A 16,343-nucleotide genomic window follows, 5' to 3' on the forward strand; every position below is an offset into this window, starting at 1 on the left:
TTTGCGGCAATCTAACCTTCACTAAAAAAAGAATTTTTTTCTTAAGATGTAACCGTTCTCCAGCTTGTTTTTAATTAATTAGAAATGGAGTAATAATTATGGGTTAATTGAACATTGGGCCTGTGATTTCAAACGAACTCATTTTAACAAAAAGAAATTATTTTCCAAAACCAATCTTCACATTATGAATTGTAGGCTAAAATTAGTAAAACATTCCCAAATTTTGTTTGCTTGCTAGGAACTCAAATGAGAAATTTTTGTTAATAGAGTATTTTTATAAATTGGCACAACTCTTCTATTTTTAAGATTCAACTCAATTAGCTCCTTCCCTAGGTTAGATTCTTGAACCGCTAGAATAATTTACTAAGTTTCTAGAAATGACTAGAAGTCTAAATCTTCTTGCCAACATAATAAAGTGTCGATAATAATTGGAGTCCCATTGTTTTGGCACTACTTATTTTAATACTCCATATTATCGAATGACATGACATTTTCCACTAAATTATACAACCCGTAATGATTAAGAGCATCCGCAGCGGTGGCGAAAGACGCCACCGCCGTCCGCGCCGTTGGCAAGGCGCAGGACCGCCGCCGCTGCAGCCGCGCCGCTGGCACGGCGCTGCTCGATGTATCGAGCACGTCCGTGCCAGCGGACGCACACGTGGCGCGCTCCCATTCGTCAACGGCATAGCCGTTGTGTTTAAACTTTTTTTTATTTTTTTTTAAAAATCGGTATTTAATTATAAATAATGCTAAAAAATAAAAAAAAAAATATTTTCCAAATCCCAAAAATATGGCGGTTTTTTTCCCGTTTTTTCTGAATTTTTTTGATTTTTTTTTAATTTTTTTTTTCCCCAAAATCATCTATAAATACACACATTCATCATCCATTTATCACATCAAATCATCTCTCATTCATCTCTCATTCATAATTCTCATACAAACTATCAACACATTCATCCCCCACTCAAAATCTCAAATGGATTTCACCCATATTATGGCGGAAGCGGAACGCGAAGAACAAGAATACTACGAACAACATCGTGCCGCTTACGAAGCATATGTCGCGGCGAATACCCCTGCTCCTCCTCCTCAACGAACCAGATCAAATCGACGGTACATCCATCGTGACCGGGAGGGAGCCCACGAAAGGCTCGTTGCCGACTACTTTGCCGACCAGCCGTGGTTTCCGGCAGATTACTTCAGGCGCCGTTTTCGCATGTCAAAGCGCTTGTTCATGCGAATTGTCAACACATTGTCCGCACGTGTTGAATACTTTCAAACAGGTGTAGATGCAGCCGGCCGGCAAAGTATCACGGCGTTGCAGAAGTGTACGTGTGCCATCCGACAACTCGCTACTGGGCAAACGGCCGACATGTTCGACGAGTATTTGCATATCGGTGAGTCCACTGGAATCCTATGTTTAAAGAATTTTTGCGAGGGCGTTCGTTCTGCTTTTGGGGATGAATTCCTTCGAGCACCCACCACTGATGATTGCCAACGGTTGCTTCGTCTTCACGAATCAGTCCATGGCTTTCCCGGAATGCTTGGCAGCATTGACTGCATGCATTGGAGGTGGAAGAATTGTCCGACTGCTTGGAGGGGGCAACACTTGAGCGGTCACAAAGGCGGCGGCCCAACGCTTATCCTTGAGGCGGTCGCCGACTACCGCCTATGGATTTGGCATGCATATTTCGGCGTTGCTGGATCCAACAACGACTTGAATGTGCTATATTCGTCACCACTCTTCAATGATGTGATGAATGGTGTAGCACCGGCGATCGACTTCACCATCAACGGAAATATATACCGCATGGGTTACTATCTCGCCGATGGTATCTACCCAAGGTGGTCGACGTTCGTGAAGACGCTCCACAACCCGCACGACCCGAGACGGGTTCTTTTTGCGCAGCGTCAAGAGTCAGCGCGAAAAGATGTCGAAAGAGCCTTCGGGGTCCTTCAAGCTCGATTCAACATTGTGAAGGCCCCGGCTCGGCTGTGGTACGTGAATAATATCGCCGACATCATGTTCACGTGTATTATATTACACAACATGATTATAGCCGACGAAGGGCCGAGGGCGGCTAGCTTCTACGACGAGGACGAAGCCGGAAGCTCAACAGCGAGGTCTCCCCTACGCCGAGGCGAGCATACGACGGTTGGCGAGAGGATCGAGACAAGACACACAATGCGCGATACTCGAATCCACAATCAACTACAAGAAGACCTAATCAACCACATGTGGGCGAAATTCGGCAACGAGTAGTGTCATTTTTAATTTTTAGGATTTTAATTATGTAATTTTTAATTTTTAGGATTTTAATTATGTAATTTTTAATTTTTAGGATTTTAATTATGCAATGTTTAATTTTATTTGTCATTTGTAATATTTATTGTGGGTTTTAAATGAATTTTAATATTATGGAAATGTTTTTGTGTAATTGAATTTTATATTAATTGTGCTCGTCCTTGCGGAAGAGCACAGTTGTGGGTGTTGTGCTCTTGCCAGAGAGCAGGCATGAATAGTACCGCCCGGGCCCACAACCGTGCCGCTGGCAAGAGCACGGTTGTGGATGCTCTAACCTCTTTATGCATAAATTTAACTGTGAATTGGAAAGCAATTTCTGGTGAATAAAATCTAATCACTTTGGCTACATATGGAAAATTGGAGTACAGCAAATTCTGGTGAATTTAATTTATTTCTCATCTTCAAATGGAGTTATTAACTTATAAGTATTATTTAATAAAGTGATCAATAAAATATTTGTTAGGTAGTTCTTTTGTTTTTCTAATTATAGAAATATTCTCGAAAATTCTATTAATTCAATCTGTTAAATGCAAGTCTTGTTGGTTCAGTTTAATTCTTTGTTTTTTTATTCATGAAATTGGTAAATGATATTATAATACTCCCTCCGTCCGTCATTAAACGTCACATATTTGACCAACACGAGTTTTAAGAAATTGTTTGACTTTATCAAGTAAAGTGGGCAGAAAAATTGATGGAATGTGAGACCTACTTTATATATTGGTTTTATAATAAAATATAATTAGATAGAGTTAGTAGAATGTAGGGTCTACTTAATAAATACTCCCTCCGTCCCGCACTACTTGCACTTATTTCCTTTCTGGGCGTCCCAAGTTATTTGCACTCTTTCCATTTTTAGTAACAATTTATACCTGCAGCCGTAATTGTTGACTTTGTCTATCACTCATTCCTTAATCTCCGTGCCTAAAAGGAAAGGTGCGAGTAGTGCGGGACGGAGGGAGTACTATCATGGTAAAAGTGAAATTTAATATTTATTGGTGGACAGACCAAAGGGAAAGATGAGACCTTTAGGTAGTCGGTTGGCTGGATAGAATTTAGTGACGTACTCTTTATTTTTAATACTATTGTTTTCATCACGTATTCTTCTTCTATTGAATTATTGGTGGACAGACCAAAGGGAAAGATGAGACCTTTAGGTAGTCGGTTGGCTGGATAGAATCTAGTGACGTACTCTTTATTTTTAATACTATTGTTTTCATCACGTATTCTTCTTCTTGAACTCAATAGAAGAACAAGAACCCAATTATATATTCTCCCCAAATACCGACTGACCAACAAAAATTAAAAGAATTGTTTTGTTCATGATGGGAAAACAACGCTTCATAAATTAAAATTTAATCAACTGGTATCGCTTCATAAAATTGCAACCCCTATTAACAATATAATCATATTTAAATTATGTATTACTCATGTCACATAAGGCCACCCGCAACGCGTTACGCGGGTTGCCCGTGTTTCGTTACGGAGTGACGGATTGGTGGCGGGATGCGTTGCAGCGTCTCGTCCCGTCACTGTCACGCCGGGCGGCCCGTCCCTTCGAGACCCATTGCGTGACGGCTCGCCACGCGCTCCCGCGACGTGGCGAGCTCCCAGGCCATGCGTGACACCCACTCGACGGCCCGCGAGTGAGATTCGTCACGCTGACGCAATAATTTTTTTTTTAAATTCGAATTAAAATAAAAAAAATTTAAAATTTGCAAACGGTAATGTTACCGTTTTTATAGCCGTTTTCTTTTTTTTTTTTACTCTATAAATACTCATAATTCATCCTCATTTCACACACAGTTACACATCTATTCTTCCCAAATCATCTTCATTTCCTCTCCAATTTTCATCTCAAATCATCTCTCTTTTATTCTTCCCCCAAATTTAATCGATCTCATGGATCCGTATGAGCAAATGCGTCGAATAATGGAAGAATCACTTGAGGAAGATCGACGCCGGGAGGCGGAGGAAGCCGCGCCGCCCCAAAGACGCTCCGGACTTACATCCATCGTAACCGGGAGGAAGCCCCCGCAAGGTTAGTCCGCGACTACTTCTGCGATAACCCGGTGTGGGGAGATACCTAATTCCGTCGCTGTTTCCGCATGCGGCGACCGCTATTTCTCCGCATCGCAAATACATTGGCGGCCAGGGAAGGGTTCTTCCAAGAAAGGTTCGACGCCGTCGGACGTCCCAACCACATGACGCTGCAGAAATGTACGGCAGCAATCCGTCAACTTGCGACTGGACAAACGGCGGATGTGTTCGACGAATACCTCCACATTGGAGACAACACTGTGAGAATGTGCTTGCTCCAATTCTGCAAAGGCGTCCGGGCAGCCTTCACCGACGAATTTCTCCGGAAGCTAAGCACGACAGATTGCCAGTTTCTGCTCCGCCTTCACGAACAAGTGCACGGATTCCCCGGAATGCTTGGCAGCGTCGATTGCATGCACTGGCAATGGAAGAATTGTCCGGTGGCATGGAGAGGGTCGTTCACGAGTGGCCATAAAGGCACCCACCCCACCGTTATACTCGAGGCCGTCGTTGACTACCGGCTATGGATCTGGCATGCGTACTTCGGGGTCCCCGGCTCGAACAACGACATAAACGTGCTCCACCAATCCGACCTCTTCGCCGAAGTTTTGGATGGTAAAGCGCCGGCCATCAACTTCACCGCTAACAATCAGCGCTATAAAATGGGGTACTATATTGCCGACGACATCTACCCGAAGTGGCCAACATTCGTGAAGACGTGCCCCAGGCCGGTGAACGCAAAGCAGACGCTTTTTGCGAAGAAGCATGAGGCTGCTCGGAAGGATGTGGAGCGGGCGTTCGGGGTTCTCCAAGCGCGCTTCAACATTATCAAAGCCCCGGCTCGTACGTGATTCATGGAGAGTATGGTCGACATCATGTATACGTGCATTATCTTGCACAACGTGATTGTCCAAGACGAAGGACCCGAGGCGGGAAATTGGTTCGACCCTGAAGCCCCGGGAAGCTCAACCGCTAGTAGTCCGACTCGAAGTGGAGTGCATCCTTCTATACTAGAACGGTTGTCTATTCGGGCAAGGATACGTGACTCTTCTGCCCACGCCCAACTCCAAGATGATCTAATGGAGCACATTTGAATGAATAGTAATTTAAGGGACGGTTAAGGAACGGAGGGTTACAGGTTCCGTCCCTTAGTTAAGGGATGGAGTAAAAAAGTACAGTGGGGTCCGCGAATAGTAATTTAAGGGACGGTATAGAGACAGCGTTGTGAATGGCTTAATATCTTGGGCGTGTCTTGGCACGTAAATCGATCAGCAAGTGTTCACATTCATATACTAGTACTAACATGATTTCTATTCAAACTTGATTCACGTATAAAAAGTACTCCACTACCAATTGAAGTTAGTATGAAACCCAATCTTAATTACTATGAAATAATCCCTAATTCAGAAATGAGATATAGTCGTAGTATTTTATAGTACAACAACTTAATTAGACAGATCTAAATATCTAACTACTTACCTGCCATTAAAAAATTTAATTTATTTGGGAAGAAAGATTGTCCATGCTTTCTTGCATCAGCCCCTTCACATTAGTAAATAAGTCAAATTTTTTGATTAATTAATTTAAATTATTAAATGGTTGAGTCAAACTATAAGATAAATATCTGATTCCATTAAACTTGAACTTGATTAAATTTATGCTATGTAATAAGAGCCAAATTGCGATTTATATATCTTTTGCTGTCAATTAGTAATTGACAAATGAACTTATTCAAGCGACATATATATGAATTTTGTTGACTTTTGGATCCCAAAATTTAATATACCTTTGCTACAAAATTAATTAAGCGATTTGTATATAGGAAGGATAGTTAATTTAATTGAGTTGCTATATATGCAGCCACGTTAACAAAGTTAATAAGAGGTTCTTTTTCAACTAATTAATAAATCAATAAATCGGAGGTTTGACAATGTCATTTTAATTATTTAAGAAAATCGACAAAAAATTGTTAGTATTATATTTTTAGTCGTAGAGGACGGTTGTTTTCGGATATGGACATTATTATTATAGTATAATATTTTGTTTTACATGTTAATTTTCTTTTTTCAGCTTTTTTTACGAGTGGAGACATAGATGTATTTGCTTCAATAATAAATAACATAGCTTAATTATTAGTAAGAGTATGATAATAATGCTTATACATGAGTGGTATTTATATGTTCAATCCCATTCTCGTTCATAAAGAAGAAAGCAAACTAATTGAGGACTTTACAAAAATGATCGAATTATGCATTACTATTGTTTATCGCTCGTAAAGATATACTAGCTGCAAGTTGCATGTGAAATGAATAAATGAAATTGAGCAGAGACTAGAGAGAGTCGTGTGCAAAATTAACACCCAGTACGCACAGATTCGGATGAGAACAATGACAAACGTCGTCACTTCCAACATAATATAAATTTAAAAACAAATATTAAATTAAATGCAATTCAATGGAGTATATCATAAAAAACAAATCCAAGTAAAACAAATTTCACCGCCTATTGACAAAATGATAATCGATAAAATATTTTCCGATTATACAATGAGCACATAAAAACTTTTCCACAAATGTAATGGTTAAATTATTTAGTCACCTAACTTTTATTGGTTTCCCATTCGATTATACGCATATGTTACACGTGTATGTATAAGAGCCTTATATACGAAACATATTTTTGATGACTCGAATTGAAGGAATAATCTCCATGTGTAAAACATGTGGTCACATTTTTATTTTCTTGAAACTCTTATAAAGTGACAGGTTGACTGTTGGATTACGATATTTTTTTATTAACTTCATTATTCATTCTTATATCGTAATTATTATTTACATGATACATGTATCGGTATTATCAATGGCGGATCCAGGAACAAATTATCGTGGGATCGAACAAGATAGTAAATATTTATTTAAAATAATTGTTTAAATTAATTATTTTTATAAATATATTTTTTAATATAAATAATTCATGCGAGTATCGATATTCTTAAAACAACATACTCCACTTTCTTCGTCCCGTTATAAGCGAGACGCTTCTTTTTTTTTTACACACACACATCGGAGTTCGAGATACATTGGCAAGCGAACCAGCCTCTTCCAGCCCCTCGTGGTAACGTCCGAACTAGCCCACCCCAGCCCCTCGTGGTCACGTCCTTACTAGCCTCCTCTTGGCTCGTAAGTTGACTACCCTCAGGCGGGTCCCGGGCATGTAAGTTGACTACCCTCAGACAGGTCCAGGCCTGCACGCTTGCAAAGTCCCAAGGCAACAAGCCTTGAGCCCACAGGGAAATTAATCCCAGGTTGCGCCATCCAGGATTCGAACTCAGAACCTCCTGGATGGCGCCATATCCTTGCCTCCCTTCTCAACCAGTTGAGCTAGGAGGGGCTGGGATGGCTGGGATTCGAACTCAGGACCTCCTGGATGGCGCTATATCATAAGCGAGACGCTTCTTTTGGATACAAAATTTAAGAAAAAGACGTTTATGGAGCTAATGGAAGAAAGAATAAAATATGATCTTAGATAAAACAAAGATGCAAATAAATAATAAAGTAAGAGAGAACAATTATGTTATATTACGTATTTTGACAAAAATAATGACATACACATAGCATAATTTTTCTGTAACATACCAAATTTTTAAAGATTTAAACAATTGAATATGAATAATACCGTATTATGGATTTATATTTATCATTTTTTAACATTAATTACAAAATGCATGCATTGCTATTAGTCCATATCGAGTGTAGCATAAAGAGAGACAAAATTGTGTATTTGATAAATTCTTTGAATACCTTTTTTTGTTTTTTTTCATTGAATACTTACAACATGGAAAACCCCTCAATAAATAGTCGGGAATATTATATTAGTGCAACTTTATATATAGATTCTCGAAGGGAAAATTGAGAAAATATTAGTGTAAATTTTACCATGATTTTGAGTAGGATGATACAACCTGAAAATTCGTAGGCTAATCCAAGTAGCCGCAATATGAATCGAGTTAGGGTTATAAATTTTATCATATAAAATTTCAGTTCAATTAGCTCGCACCCAATTATGATGCATTCCCAATAGAACTAACCTAAAACCAAATTTATTGGCCCGCTAAATTGGCTTTAGATACAACTATTGTTTCTTCTTTACATTGAAACTAATTTGGTAATGATTTTAATAAGAAGAATAACTATACATAGATAAAATCAGAAAAACTCTTCCATACATAATATAAATAAATAATTGAAATACAAATTGAAAATTGAAGTTCACTAATCACTATGAGAAATTTTATGACTTCTAAAACTTACTTTAAAATTTATCAAAATATGATTATTTTTTTTATTTTAATTTTACAACTTTAAATAGTAGCACTAGTACTATTTGGTTTAATATACTAATATTCCTCATAGTATATTTATGTGTTAAATATTCGATAACTCAAGTTTTATAAAACGTTATTATTTCTATCCAATATCTTATTTTTCAGCTTTTATACTAATATTTGTATTTGATTGTGTTTGAGTTATATTTGATATATCATTGATATCTTTAGTATCCCGTATATATTTATATATTAGTATAAATATAAAACTCTTAGTCCGATTAGTTTGTTGGGCTAGCCCGAAACATGAATTCACATTTAAGCTAGGATTGTATATTTCTGATCTGATAAAATTTCAACCTGATTAACTACAATCAATTAACCAGCTGTAATTTGAGAGGACTAGCCTGATTAACATCCATAATATCGAGTATTTAGCAATGATCAAGATAGGAGCTTCTGGAAGAAATATTCTGTATATTCTTATTACTAAATCTAGTTCTCATAAGCCACATAAAATGAATTGAACGAAATCTTCTTGGTTCCGCATATATCCATATCTTTGGGTCCCTAATGATATCTTATGGCGACTACTATTTTCTTGCATTTTCATCCTCATGTTTTAATTAACATATGTATATATTCGAAGCATCACCATGTTTCTCTGGAACTATATCTCACCAGTCACCAATATTCAAAATTTAGTAAGACAGATTCTTTTTTGCGATGAAGATGATCCACCTCATTATTCGAGGTGCACAATTGTTTAATCATGTCCCTCTATACTAGCATGGAAATCACACGAAATAAGTAAGTATCCATTTAGAATGAGAACAAAATTTAGTACTCTAATAAATGGATAATATATTTTCGATATTTTACCAAATTAAATTGCATAAGGTTTCAATTCATTAAATATTATTCCACTTTAAATCATTTTCTTTTCCATTTTACCATTTTCAGTTTCAAGGATATTTTGCCGTTTTGTTTCTTCTATATGCCCTTCGTAACTTATTTTTTGAAAAATCCAAAATTTAGTTTTATCATACTCCCTCCCCGTCGTCACACTTTAAGTGAACCATTTTCCTTTTGGGATGTCTCGCGGAATACAATACATTCCTAAAAATAGAAATATTATTCTTTCTACTTTTTTCCACTCTCGTACTTCATTCTCTCCACTCAACTCACAAAACAACGCTACATAAAATCTCGTGGCGAAATAAAAAGGCTCAATTTACAGTGGGACGGAGGGAGATTGTTCTTGCAACTAGACCCAAATATAGGGCATTAAAATATGATTATATATTCGGATTTTTTCTGTATAAATCTTAATAATTATAAATATTCTTAATGAACTTAAAATTGAATTTTATTCCAAAGTTTCATAACTGAACCGAATTGGAATATATTCTATCTCAAGATTCTCAACAAAAAATTACAATATAAAAATAGTTTTAATTTTTTACATATGAATGGTAATTTTCGTGACAAGCAACACGGCGGCGTCAATGGAGATCGTCACGTGGCGAACAGAAGACTTTTTTGTTTTCAATTTCTAACGGAAAGCGACATGGTGGACCCCATCTTACAATTGATATATGCTTATATTGTTTGTCGATGTATACTATGCTTTTTCTTATTTATAACAATACGATTATATGTGTTGTCTAGCTCTGGCTTTTGTTTTTCTGTCAGAAAATTTAAATTTACTCATAAGCTTTTATTTTATTAAAAATAATGTTTTGACTTATATTTCTAACCGGATGAATTACTATGGTAAAATACGAAAGCAAAAAATAATTCTATAATGATTAAATACGGCTCTTAGAGATATACTACCCCCGTCTGTTCGCAAATAGAAGCCTCGTTTTTTCATTTTAGTCTGTTCGCAAATAGAAGTTCTGGATATTTTTTACTCCCTCCGTCTCAACTAAGTTGAGTCATTTCCTTTTTTGGCAAAAAACAAAATATTCAATCACTCTTACTTTATTACATCACATACTTTACTCTCTCTTCATCTTTTCTACTTTATTTATCTCTCCTACTTTTCAACACAATTTCCTAATCTTCATGCCCAAAAGTTTTGACTCAACTTAAATGTGACCGATGGAGTACTATAAATGGTAATGAGGTCTCACATCCACTAACTCATTTCACTCGTATTTTATTTAAAATTAATATAAACTAGTGAGACCTTAATTTACTACTAACATTTCTTAAAAATCCGTGCCACCAAAAAATGAGACTCGTAATGACAGATGGAGGAACTATATATAAGTGATAAGTCACAGGTACGTATGAATATGATCAATATATATTTATATACTTGTACATTATTTTAGAAAATGCAAATTACTAGTACTATATTAGAGGGATTGAAGACCAACCGACTAATCTAATTAAAATTAGACCGAACTGCACCAAATAACCATAACTTTTGCACTTGTTGCACCAGTGATCTCTAACAAAAAAAAATAGCACCATAGGTGCCCAACGTTAAATATAATCACGAATGAAGTTTTTTCGGACCAAAACACCCTCAGGCCCTAAAAGGGCATTTTTGTCACTCCATTATATTGCCGACATGTGATTTCTGCCACATTTCTGTCAGCAATTTCTTATGTAATTTTATAATAAGTTTTTGTACTTTAGTAATTAAATTTTTTATCTTTATTTACACTTTCTAATTTTTTTATAATATACATATTTATCATTATCTGCATTAATTAATATGAACATAATAAAATGAGACCATTTCTTCCTTACAAAACTCACTTTCTGGTATTTTTCCGTGTTTTAATTTATTTTATGTACATTGATTTATGGATCAATTTTATTTATTATGAAAATATCCTAATTTTGCAGAATTAATTTATAAATTTACATTGTCTTATTTCAAATACTATTATTAATAAAAAAATCTTGAAGAATTAAATAGCTAATATCACATGCTTGAATTTTTTCAAAATATTACTCACGTTTCAATTTTATCATGAATGGCACGAAACTATGCAAATATATATCTAAAGATTGAATGTTCATATGATGTTAAAAATTTCAGTTTGAGCTAAATTAAAATTACATCAATAAAATATCAATCATAAAAATCATCTTAAAGTTAGGCTTAGAGTAACAAATTAGTTCGATGATATATAATGAAATAATATTATAAATGTCAATATTTTCAATAAAATAATTATTGTATCATTTAATTAAATGTGAAATATTTTTTATTTTGTGTATTATTGATTCAGATTTTATTGCTTAAATAACTTCACTTTTCCATATTTTTATTTCTCAATGAATTTCCAACATCATATAACTGATACTATTTTGTTACCACTAACTAGAAATAGAGGGACATAAGAATTTTTTTTATACAAATATTGATAAAACTTTAATCACGCATGAAGTATTAGAACTTAATAGGAAATAGCTTAAAAAGCTGTTGACAGAAATGTGACAAAATTCACATGTCGGTGAATTTAGGGATTGCCAAAAATGCCCTTCAAGCTATTTGGGCATTTTCGTCCGAAAAGTGGCTAAAAAACTTCATTCGTGATTATATTTAATGTTAGGCCCCTCTGGTGCTATTTTTTTGTTAGGAGTCACTGATGTAACAAGTGCAAAAAGTTAGAGTCATTTGGTGCAGTTCATTCTTAAAATTATCATTGCAGATGAGGCCAACAACTTCTGACTATTTTCATAATTTAGTAATTAATCATATTTCGGAGCATCAATTGACTATAAGTACTAAGATATTTACCTCTACTAAAAATAAAAATAATTCAATTATATAATTATATAAGAAGTCTACATGTGTGAGCCAAATACCTGCTAATTTTTTGATAAAAATAAAAGGCCCAAATCATGAGTGCTGAGGATAAGTTTGCATGGCGGCAAAACCAAGTACAAAAACTATCCCAGCTAGCAAACTCCCTTAGTGCTCAAACGCTAACAAACACTAATAAGACCATTACACTAACGCAAAGTACCTTGAAAAAAGCAAACCAGAAAAACAAAATAGCTCAAAAGGAAAAAAACCTTGTACTAAGACTTTCAAGCAAATGATCAACCCTCACCCAAAATCTCTGTTGGGAATAAAGAATTTGGGAGCCAACATCTTGTTCACAGTCTTAGTCTTAGTCGCCAAATGCAAAGTACCTGCTAATTAAGTAAACATAATTAAAATATTCCAGAAACTATAAAATATGACGTGTATCGAATAAGAAACGAAATCGTGTCGTCGAAACCTAGACTGTATCGTTTAGAGCATACATTAATTTTAAAAAATATGCATACTCGTTCCTCATAATGTGTACCTATTGATGTATAATCATTGAGAATTTGGATTTCTTCAACCGCATAACAATTGAAAAAATATATTTTCCACAAAAAGTCAAATAAGAAAAAAGAAATTTGTTTACCTTTATTGAAAAATCAAAGGATATTTTAGACATTTTAATTTTAAAATGGCTAGAAAAATTATACTTTCGTGTATATAAAACAAAACATAGTATTTTTCACTTTGGGTTCTCCCGATCACAATTTTAATATCCGATGAATGTTGTATAATTGATTGCAGTATTATGCGAGTAGGTTATATAAAAGTTCAGTTAAATTATTATAAGTTATTTGAAAAAATATTATACTATAAATCTACTTTTTAAGAAGAATTTGAAATATATTTTTTACTTTGTATTTGCAGAAATGAAAGACAAGATTGGAGACAAAAATGGTAAAATGTTAACCATAGTAGTGTTATCAGTTGAGATTTCCAAATCTTATTTCAAATTAAAAATGCTCGGTCTCTGTTGAAAATGATAAAAAAAAATCTTGAAAGTTTTTTGCAAGTTTAATCCAAATAAATTGACAAAAAGTTGAATGGAATCCCATGTGATACTTATTGCGTGTGACTGAGTGTGACTAATTTGAGACTTCAATTTCACATGTTTGTCTTTTTTCATAACATTTGAAAAAAAATATAAATATTAAAATCAGTAGTAGATCTACCTCTCAAAATGAGAAGAAGAAAAAAGGATCTATTGAGTACTCATAATCTAATAGTCCAACCAATCATTACTCGACAAAAGACAATAGTACTCCTACTATTGAATTTTTACTTATGCTTACTTCATAATAATTATTTGGTCTTCTATTTAGCTTTGATGACTTATATATTGATACGCTCGGATTTTGCACGGTTTTAAGGTTATTATTTAATCCGTTTTGAATATCAAAGTTGTATTACATGTCCATTATTTATATATTTTATATACTCCCTCCGTCCCATAGTAGATGTCACACTTAGAAATTGTCACGTGATTTTAGGAGGTGTTGTTTTGTGTGTTAAGTGGAAAGAGAAAATAATATATTTATATTAATGTGAGAGAGAACTTTTTCCAAAAAAAGAAATGTGACATCTTTTGTGGGACAAACTAAAAAGGAAAGTGTGACATCTGTTATGGGACGGAGGGAGTATTTTGGTATTTTGACATGTTTTGTGAGAAATGTGCAAATTTGAGTTTAAAAAGGGAGTCAAAACGCGAAGTAGGATATCTGGAGTTTCTGGGAGCGACCAGCGACCGCTATAACACTGTCGGCGACCACCGGCGCTCAACGGCCGCCATATCTGTAGCGGTCCGTTTCGGGAAATCTGTGCATGGAATGAAGATACGCCCAGTGACCGCTGGGCAATGTGTGACGACCGCCACCCAAGAGTCAGAAGCCTCGGATCAATCCATGACGACCACTGGCCAAGGCGCAACGGTCCGCTACAAAAACGCGGCGAGCAGAATTTGCCCTACTTTCTCTCCAAGATTTACCATATTTTGCAACACTTTTCCTTATTTGAGAAGGGGTGATTTTCCCCTATAAATGCCCCCTCAAGCTTCATCATTAGGATCCTCTTTTTGCAACATATTTTCTAGAGATTAAAAGTTACAGTGCTTCATTGTGCAAGGAGTTGGAGAAGGATTCAAGAACATCAATGCTACAAGGATTCAACATTTGGGTTTTATTTGCTTTAGTTTTATGTTCCAATTGTTTTCCCTTCAATCTATGTCTTTAAATTATTCTATCATCTGTAACTAAATTCATAGGATTCTAGGGATGTGTTAGTAACGACTTTGGTTATACAATTCATTTTCTATTTAATATTCGTTTTGTTCTTACTTTGTTTGTTACTTAAGTTGTTGGATAATGATTCACGTTTGAGTGACACATTCTGTGAAAAATTAATATAACTTACAACATAATCGTGAGAGAAGGTTGGCAAGTTAGATCCACTTAATAGACACTACAATTAGCTTCCTTTAAAATGACACTGTTAATTGAGAGTGAAAACTTTTCAAGGGTCTTAGGAGCTTTTAGGAGTTACGTATTTAGGATTGACAACCCTAATGTTTGTAACCAACGTTTGCATCGCATGAGCATAAACTAGGTGACTCGTTCTATCAAAGTAAGAACTGTGCTAGGGTATTGTAGTTGGAATTTGTATAACCAAACTGTGGACGCACATCCCTGGAATTCCCTTATCTCTATACTTTTATCTCCGTGATTTATTTGCAATTAGTTGTTTATTTACTTTCAAATTGTTTTGTTTTAAAAAATCTTCAAATCTTTCAGTTTTTCCAAATAGTAATTGAGTTTTAGTAGAGGGTAGTCAGTCTGTGATTTGTTTTCCCCGCGATCAATATTCGGTACTGACCTTTAGCTATACTATTCACACTCTGTATACTTGCAGGAATTTATAGTGCTAATAAAAATTGCATCATATATATACAATATTATTTATGGCAGAAAAGTTGGATTTATGTTTGTATGAAGGAAACACTCGACCGTTTTAAACATATAAACATTAGACAATTTAAGCGTCAATTTGAGAATAAAATCAAATCGATCAAAAAATAATATTCTTGTCAGCTATGTTAATTATACTTATGTAAAAAGGACCTTTTCTTGTGTAACTAGATCTTGCATTAGAGAGATAAATTGGTTTTGCATAGCTATGTTGGATGAAGATCAACATGACATTGGTTGGAGCAAGTATGGGGCGATGAGAAAATCGACTTCAACTAGTTTACTGTAGAGATTTGCTTCAAGATTTATGAGATTTACAACTTTCGACACCGAGTGGTACTTGCAACCAAATCTATGTGAGTGTCGCTTATATGAGTGTGGCTTGGATTTGTTGTATGCTCTCGGTCACCTAAAATTAGCGAGTTAATTAACATTGGTATGGCAATTTCTCCATCTTATGGCATCACTTTGTAAATTGGTTAAATCTTAGCTTTTTAGTTACTCCACCTAGTTGCAAATGACAATCTTTTATGTGGATTGGTAGCGCCCAATCTATTGTCAGCAATATTTTGTTATGGTAGGTGGTGCCCAAGATCAGTCATACACTAGTGACGTATATTGCTAGAGTATTCAATAGCTAGCCATTAACGCATGCGGTTTGGATTTTTTTTTTGTCTGTCCTAATACTATGTACGGTTTATGTTTGACGAAATGTGTGAAGCGGAAAAATGTCGGTTCATAAATGCACCGATGGACACAGGTGGACTTAAACACCTGCTAAGTAGTTTTGTACTACTTTATAAGATAAATATATAATGTACGAAGTAGTTTTTTACAAGAAACTATTGAATATGGATGGAGGAAGTATACTCA

The sequence above is a fragment of the Salvia splendens genome, chromosome 15 (genome assembly GCF_004379255.2).
Source record: "Salvia splendens isolate huo1 chromosome 15, SspV2, whole genome shotgun sequence".
In the NCBI taxonomy this organism is placed as follows: domain Eukaryota; kingdom Viridiplantae; phylum Streptophyta; class Magnoliopsida; order Lamiales; family Lamiaceae; genus Salvia; species Salvia splendens.